General features: G+C 36.2%; 1 pseudogene; it reads left to right on the top strand.

Annotated features, from left to right (window-relative positions):
* Positions 1 to 5,659: 5,659 nt before the first annotated feature.
* On the top strand, positions 5,660 to 6,361 carry LOC125480097 (annotated as a pseudogene).
* Positions 6,362 to 8,545: the final 2,184 nt, after the last annotated feature.

Raw genomic sequence — 8,545 nt, 5'->3', positions numbered from 1 at the left:
CCAAAATGGATAGAATAAAGCCTTGTGCTACACCATTACGTACTTCAAAACTGGATCATACTTCTCCTCTGCTCTCTAATCTAGAGGAATATAGGTCTTTTGTGGGTGGTCTACAATACTTAACATGGTCCTGACCTGATCTCTCTTTTGCAGTTAATCTCATGGATCAATATATGCATAGTTCTAGAATTCTCATTTTCAAGTTGTCAAGAGAATACTAAGATACCTTAAAGGTTCTCTTGATTTGGGTCTATGGTTTCCAAAATGTTCTAAACCTCTCAGTATTAATGCATTCTCTAATGCTAATTGGGTCGGTTGTGTTTTAGACAGAAGATCAACAGGTGGATATTATATCTTTCTAGGAAATTCACTCATCAGCTGGAGTGCAAAGAAATAACCAACAGTGGCCAGATTTTCCACTGAAGTTGAATACAGGTCCTTAGCCAACATTGTAGCTGAAATTACTTAGTTATGCAAGCTTCTTGTTGATGTTGAACTAGTTCCTCCTTGTCCTCCCAAATTGTGGTGTGATTATATCTCAGCTATCTCTTTAGCTAAAAATCCTATCTTCCATGCTAGAACTAAGCATGTTGAAATTGACTACCTCTATATAAGGGAGAAAATTCTTTCAAATGTTATCTCAGTTCACTTCATCTGTTCACAAGATCAAGTTGCAGATATATGTACAAAGTCCTTGCCTAAACCTAAATTTCTGCTTCTCAGAACCAAACTATCTCTTCAGTTCTCTCAGCTCAATTTGAGGGGGGATATTAAGGACCATAGTGTAAAAGATAAAACTTAGAAGTATCAATTTGTAAATACTTCTATAGTCTGTTATAGTTTGTTATTTAGACAGTTAGGATTTGTTGTAGTGAGTTGTCAATCATCTGTATGATGAGATATGTATAAATACCTTCATCTGTAATCTTATCAGAAAATTAATGAGAAGATAATTTTCTCATCAAGAAGACTAAATATTATTTTCACCATCGTTTGAATGACAAAGAGGGTTTTATTAATATTTAAACTAGCATATAGGCACACACAAAGTGTATGAGAATTTTTTATTTTTTATTTTTTTTTTATTTTTTATAAATAGAAGAAGAGAGGGAGATAGTGGTAGAGAATGTGGGGGTGGAAAGTTTTTTTTTTTTTTTTTAATTAGAGATATGTTATGATTATATATAGGTGAGGCTTTGAAAAACAAATAGCAAAATTTGGTTGTGTGAAATTACATTTCTGCCCAATATTTCTTATTCATCTTTTGTTTTAATTAGAGGGTTAAATTGATAATTTCATAGAATTTTGGTTGATTAATTAGTAGAGATAACGTAAATATTGTTGATATATTGTTAAGATTGTAATTTTTTTTATTGATTTTATACAAAATCACAAAAAAAAAAAAAAAAAAAAAAAAAAAAAAAAAAAAAAACAAGACTTGACTGTTCACAAAAAAAATAAAAATAAATTAATAATAAAGAAACACAACTCGTCCACCTTGTCAATCCACGAATCAGCAAATCAGCCAATAAGAGACGAAGCATGCGGATGCATTTCCTAAATTAAAATCCCCCTCCAAACGTAGGTGTTGTCGAAGGCTTGCAGCCCACATTTCAAGTGGCTCTCCCACTATAAATAACCGTTCCTTCATTCCCTCCATCTCATTCGCTTCTTCTCCATTCTCCTAACACATTATGAAGATCAAAATCTAGTTTCTCCCCTCTCTCTAAAGGTTCGAGTCTAAATCCCCAATTCGTTCGAGTTTGTAATTTGTTTGTGAAGAAATGGCTCGTACGAAGCAAACTGCTCGCAAATCCACAGGTGGCAAGGCTCCGAGGAAGACACTCGCAACCAAGGTGCATTTCGTTAAGGCTAGTTAGAAAACTAGAACTGATATTTGCAAGCGATTTTTCCCCAAAAAATAATCAATTTTTGTTGGAACTTGAGTTTTATGTGGGACTCCAAGTCCCACATCGCCCAAACCACTTTATAACTTCTTCTTTATAAGTGAGTTCACTCACTTATAGTTTGAAATGAATTGGGCCAAAGCCATGGACCTTGGGCCTTAGACTTGGAGGGTTTGGGTGCATATATTAAATGTCAAAGATGGGCCTTGGGCCTTGGGGCTCGGATGGACGAAAAACCCAAGTATCATTTTTACGTTTTTGATTTTTTCATTCAGTTTTTTTTTCTCTTATTTCTAAATGGTGAATTAGACAAAGAAATATATATGGATCAACCTGAAGGTTTCATCGTCAAAGGTCAAGAAAAGAAAGTTTGCAAGTTGATTAAGTCATTATATGGACTCAATCAAGCGCCTAAGCAATGGCATGAAAAATTCGATCATAATATGATTACGAATGGATTTGTAATCAATGAAACTGATAAATGCATTTATGTTAAGAAAACAAAAAAATGCTTGTGTTATTGTATGTCTATATGTTGATGACATGCTTATAATGGGAACAAACAAAGATGTGATTAAGTCCACAAAGAAAATGCTAAATTCTAGTTTTGATATGAAAGATATGGGATTAGCTGATGTGATTCTTGGAGTTCGAATTCTAAGGAATTCAAATGGATATGTCCTAACTCAATCACATTATGTGGAAAAGGTTCTAAAAAGGTTTGGACATTATAATTGTAAATCTGCAGTAACTCCTTTTGATCCCATTCATAAACTTACTAAAAATGAAGAAGATAACGTATCTCAATTGGAGTATACCCAAGTTATAGGTTGCTTGATGTACATTATGAATTGTACAAGATCTGATCTTGCTTATTCAATAAGCCGACTAAGTAGGTATTCAAGTAATCCTGGAAGAGATCATTGGAATGCTTTAATAAGGGTATTAAGATACTTAAAGCATACAGTGAACTATGGTTTGCACTACACTCAATATCCCCCAGTTTTAGAAGGATATAGTGATGCAAATTGGATTTCAGGAAGCATAGACAGTAAATCCACAAGTGGATATGTATTTACACTTGGTGGAGCAGCTGTGTCATGGAAATCATCCAAGCAAACATGTATAGCATGTTCAATAATGGAATCAGAGTTTATAGCCTTAGATACAGCTGCTGATGAAACTGAATGGCTTAAACATTTTCTGGAGGATATTCCATTATGGCCCAAGCCTGTGACTGCAATATGTATACATTGTGATAGCATGACTGCACAAGGTCGAGCCAAAAACGCTAAATATAATGGGAAGTCGAGACATATAAGGCGACGACATAAAACCATTAGACAATTACTCAAGAATGGAACTATTTCCATTGATTATATTAAATCTAAGGAGAATATTGCCGATCCTTTGACAAAAGGCCTATCCAAGGATCAAGTGGCATTTACATCGAGGGGAATGGGTTTAAAGCCAACTCAATGAGTTATAACTTGACGGAAACCAAACCTAACTAATTGGAGATCCCATGGTCTAGGTTCAATAGGCAAACTAGTTGAGGAAAACTCAAAGTAAGAAACACACAATATTTACTCATTCTTATAATGGAAAACAGTGTGTTGCCTGTAAGACGAAGAGGGTGAATAACTATTCTTAATAATGCTAATATCTTATGATTAAGATGAATAGAACAGGATATTCTTTATTAGCATTACCTATATGAGATTGATGTGGGGTTGCATCTTTGAGAATTGGTATGGTTATAATTCTCTAAAGGTCTCATGAAATCAGGATATGTTCAGGACCAAAATGAACACAACCGTACGAATTGACGTGTGTCAAGATGTGATATGTGTGATACTTATTGTTTCAATTTTACTACTAAGAATGATCAGTTCAAGATAGTACATTCACTGCTTCATTAGGTAAAACCGATAAGTACTCACTAGAGAAGGTTCAAGTCCAAAAGACACCTATCCCGATGCGTATCATATCTAAGTTCTATGGAAAGACATTACTAATTTAGCTAGTATCTTATTTTCAATTCAAATGTGGGGTATTGCTAGAGTTTGAATAGAAAATATGGGGTATTGTTGGAACTTGAGTTTTATGTGGGACTCCAAGTCCCACATCCCCCAAACCACTTTATAACTTCTTCTTTATAAGTGAGTTCACTCACTTTTAGTTTGAAATGAATTGGGCCAAAGTCATGGACCTTGGGCCTTAGACTTGGAGGGTTTGGGTGCATATATTAGATGTCAAAGATGGGCCTTGGGGCTTTTGGGCTCGGATGGACGAAAAACCCAAGTATCATTTTTACGTTTTTGATTTTTTCATTCAGTTTTTTTTTTTCTTTCTGAAATGATAAAACCGATTACATGAACGGTTGTAACCGTTCTTAAAGATAAATATGAACGGTTTCAACTGCTCATTTATGCCATTATATATGGTTGTCGGATCAGAAACAAGAAGAACAATCTTCCATCAAATCCTTCACAGTTCACAGAGAAACACCACAACCAATTCGCCAAGAATCCGATTTCAAGTGCAAGAACTTGGATTAGATAGTTGTATCATGCAAGATAGACGTCCATTGGACTGCTGCACTGGTGTAGGGACGAATTTATATCTTAGGAGATTGCTTCTGCAAGCCTCTATCTTTAAGAAATAAGTCAGTGATTTGTGATTTTATATATAATCTCATTAAGTGTTTATGTTTTAATATATTGTATTTATCGTTGAGTTTTTTCCATTTGAAATAAAACTGTGCAAATTGCTATATAATATACACTTGACATTTGATTGGTTATAACAATTTTTAGGTTCTAAAATTTTATTCGCTTTTAATTTGTATAGGCTGCAAGGAAAACTGCAGCAACAACCGGGGGAGTCAAGAAGCCTTACCGCTACCACCCTGGAACTATCGCTCTTCAGTATGTTCTCATATCGTAATATTTTCTATAAAACTGGATTGTTTTTTTTGTTTTTTTTTTTTTTTTAGGGTTTTGAAGTATCGATATGTGAACCTTTCGGTAATTAATTTTCTAATATAAGTTGATTGCATTTTGGTTGAAATTTTTTATTTTGTTCACACATCTGTGGCCATCTTTCTTTGTTTTTTGGCTTTGGTTGCCTTTTGGAGATTGGTTTGGTTGAATGTGTCCGTTTATTGTTTATGTTACCATAATTACCCAACGCTTTTTTGGAATGTGAATGCAAACAATCGGTAACACTTAATATGGTTGTTGGGTGATACTCATGGAATATGGTTTTAAACGATTGCTATTGTAAAATTCACGGATTTTGTTCCATTGGCAAAGTACGTAGAAATACATGATTCTTCTAATACTCGTTTATACAATTCCCAAACCTTTCACTGAGACAATTTTTAAACATTAGGCTATCGATGCTATATAATTTTCTGGATCCAAATGCCCTCACTTGGAATTTCCTGATGCACCACAAATAAAATATACCCAGAAGGTGCAAGGTAACTTGAACTCGGTATTGTCACTTGAAGTTGAAACATCGAGTTCCCTGTGCGCGTCACCTTCTCGAAGCTGAGTACTAACAGCCTCCGATTCATCGATAATAAATGTGTATTGAATGGCGGCGGTACCATTGTAACCAACACCAAATCTTTTGCAAGTGTTCAGACAGAAAATTGACAAGGTTTAGTGCATTGAAACGTGTGACCTGCACGCGCCATCGAGGTTGTAAATGACAGGGTTTAAAACCAGGTTCGACCGACGTCCATGCATCCCTGCGCATTTTTGCCAGAAGTTTTAACAATACTAACTGTTGCAGTACATTTGTATGCTGATGTTCTATATTGACCATCTCGGTGTTCTCTGTGTGGGGCAGTTAATATCTGGGATGACCCTCCCAGTGGATCGCATTATTACCAGTGGTTTAAGGATTGAAATTCTCGGAGCCCTACTTCCCATCCAACTCATATGGCTGTTCTCTGGGATATTGGTGTATGAAGGCATAGTGGAAACCATCGACAACACAGCTGAGGTGAATGCCGTTATAATGTTTTCTGATGGCATAGTTTGTCCTTGGGGAAGTGTGATCATGGCCTTACTTCTGGACCACGTTAACTGTTGAAGAACAAGATGATGATTTTCGTCACAGCCACGAAATGAAAATTTCTAGTACTCGTAATGATCGTAAACGCTCACATGATCATGATGCTGCTGATCAGCAGCAACCACTATTGGATAAGCCTGCACAAGAAAGATACGAAAAGATAAGGCAAAGGTGTATAAAAGTACTCCGTTCATGCTATTGCAGTACTGATTTGCCCGGCTATCATATTGGGCCTGAGGGGAAGGTTTATTTATTTATTTATTTATTTGCACCATGTTCTGTGGAAGACTGTCAACATGCTGCGTAACGTACTTCGTGTCGTGATGGGAAGCATGCCTAGAGAGATTGATGTGAAGAGGACTTGAAAAGAAGCTGTTGAAGATGGAGGAAATGGTGGCTGTAAATGAAATGCATATTTGTGCTTGTTGGTTATTTTAATTATATTTTATTTTAAAGATTCAAAACTATTCATCTTATTTATTTTTAATATTTAAGAGGTGTTTTATTTGAAGAGTCATGATCCTTTTCTAAAGGGGTATGAGAAGTTCTTTAAATAAGAAACCTTAGACAGAAAATAAAATACGTTAAAAACCATTCTGTCTTCTTCACTTCTTATATCTCTGTCAGTCAATTTACATTCCTACTTTATAATTCTTGAGCAATTGATCACTACTTGGCAATCCTGTCTGCTGTTGACGTGCATAATGGATCAGGCATCCTGTGAAGCTTTGGGTTATATTTTGGAGTTGTAGGAACCGCCATAACCTGCACGTAGGGAGGTGTCTAGGGCTTTAGGGCAACAACATTGCGCCTCTTTTCGATTCACAAGCCAGATATTCTTATCCCTTTTTCCTAATTTAATTTTCATAAGTCTAATAGTGATTATACATTTAATTTATTATATTTGATCAAATAAATAGTTGGTATATTTCTGCAATATATTTCACAATCTAAAGCCATATAATAAGTGTGATTATACTTCATTTTAATCCTTGGAAAAGATGACTGTTAGATTAAAACCATGAGTAAGATCAAAATCTAATATTAGTCCCTTGATACATTAATAACCTTATTTATTTGTCACATCCCGGCTCGGGGCAGATCACTTCCCGAGCCCGCTCCACCACCGTAGCACGATATTGTCCGCTTTGGGCTTACCATTCCCTCACGGTTTTGTTTTTGGGAACTCACGAGCAACTTCCCAGTAGGTCACCCATCATGGGATTGCTCTAGCCCCCTTCTCGCTTAACTTCGGAGTTCCTACGGAACCCGAAGCCAGTGAGCTCCCAAAAGGCCTCGTGCTAGGTAGGGATGGGAATATACATATAAGGATCACTTCCCTGGGCGATGTGGAATGTCACATATTAATTATTTTTTTATTTTTTAATTATTTCTCTTTTTCTTCCTAATTTTTAATGTATTAATTTTATTTCATTATAATTTTCATTTTTATTTCATTTATCGTAATATATTTTGTTGTAAACATTTAGATAAACTAATTTTTGTAATACAATATATTTCGATGTACTTTGTCTTCTTCTTTTAGGTACATTAAATTCATTATAATACATTTCAGTGCATACATTTAGATACACACATTTCGGTACATACATTTCGATACAAACATGTGACAGCCCGTCCCGGACTTTTCGTACCGTAGGGGCGAAATGACGGTTTTGCCCCTAGTATGTTGTTTCGTTGTGTGGTTGTTTTTGGGTTTTGTTTGGCTGATTTTGGACCCCACACACACTCCCACACTCCCTCAGCCCTTTCCCTGTCCCGTATCACTGTCCCTTTCCCTCTCTCTCCCATTCATATCCCCATATGTACGGACACACCCAAAAACCATTGAAACCTTCATAGATCGAGGAAAAAAATTACATATTCGTGCTCGTGAGGTCCTTGGGAGTTCAACCATACCCATTTCAGGTAAGGATACCATCGTTTTCACGTCGAACTCGGGATTCCCCGATTTGGTCACTGTTCATGCACACGTTAATTCTTGTGTTTTTGGAAATTTCAAGCTTGTAGGAAGCTTGGTGAGGTCCTTAGGAGGCTCGGGGTGGTTTGTTTGAAGGTTTTGGACGTCGGGATCGTGAGTTACAAGTTTGGCCGGAGTTGGTGGTGTTTTCCCAGCGAGTTTTCGTGGGTTTTAGTGCTTGAAAGTGGTATGGATTTGTTCCTCTTGTTGTAAGCTTCATTTTGGTACCAATTTTGGGAAATTTGGTTGAAAAACGAAGAAGTTACAAGGTTTTAAAAATTTCTCGGAGAAGATGACGGAATATTTCGTCAGTTTGGACGAAATATTCCTAACGGCGTTAACGACATCAGTTAGATTTAACGGAATATTCCTGACGCCGTCAGTGTGCTAGGCACAAGCCTGCGCATGGGCGGCGCGTGCGGCGTTGAAATTTTTTTCTAAAAATATGGGGATGTTCCTGAGGTTGAGTAGATCACGTTGGTGTATTCATACACCCCATTTAAGCATTGTATGAGAAGTTATTTCATGTGGTTGGTTATGTGCTTTAAAATTAACGTTTTTATAGTTG

The sequence above is a fragment of a genome, unplaced genomic scaffold (assembly GCF_019419815.1).
Source record: "Pyrus x bretschneideri cultivar Hongxiangsu unplaced genomic scaffold, Pyrus_bretschneideri_v1 Contig312, whole genome shotgun sequence".
NCBI lineage: Eukaryota > Viridiplantae > Streptophyta > Magnoliopsida > Rosales > Rosaceae > Pyrus > Pyrus x bretschneideri.
The sequence above is the reverse complement of the archived record's forward strand: the minus strand, read 5'-3'. Positions and strand labels throughout refer to the sequence as shown.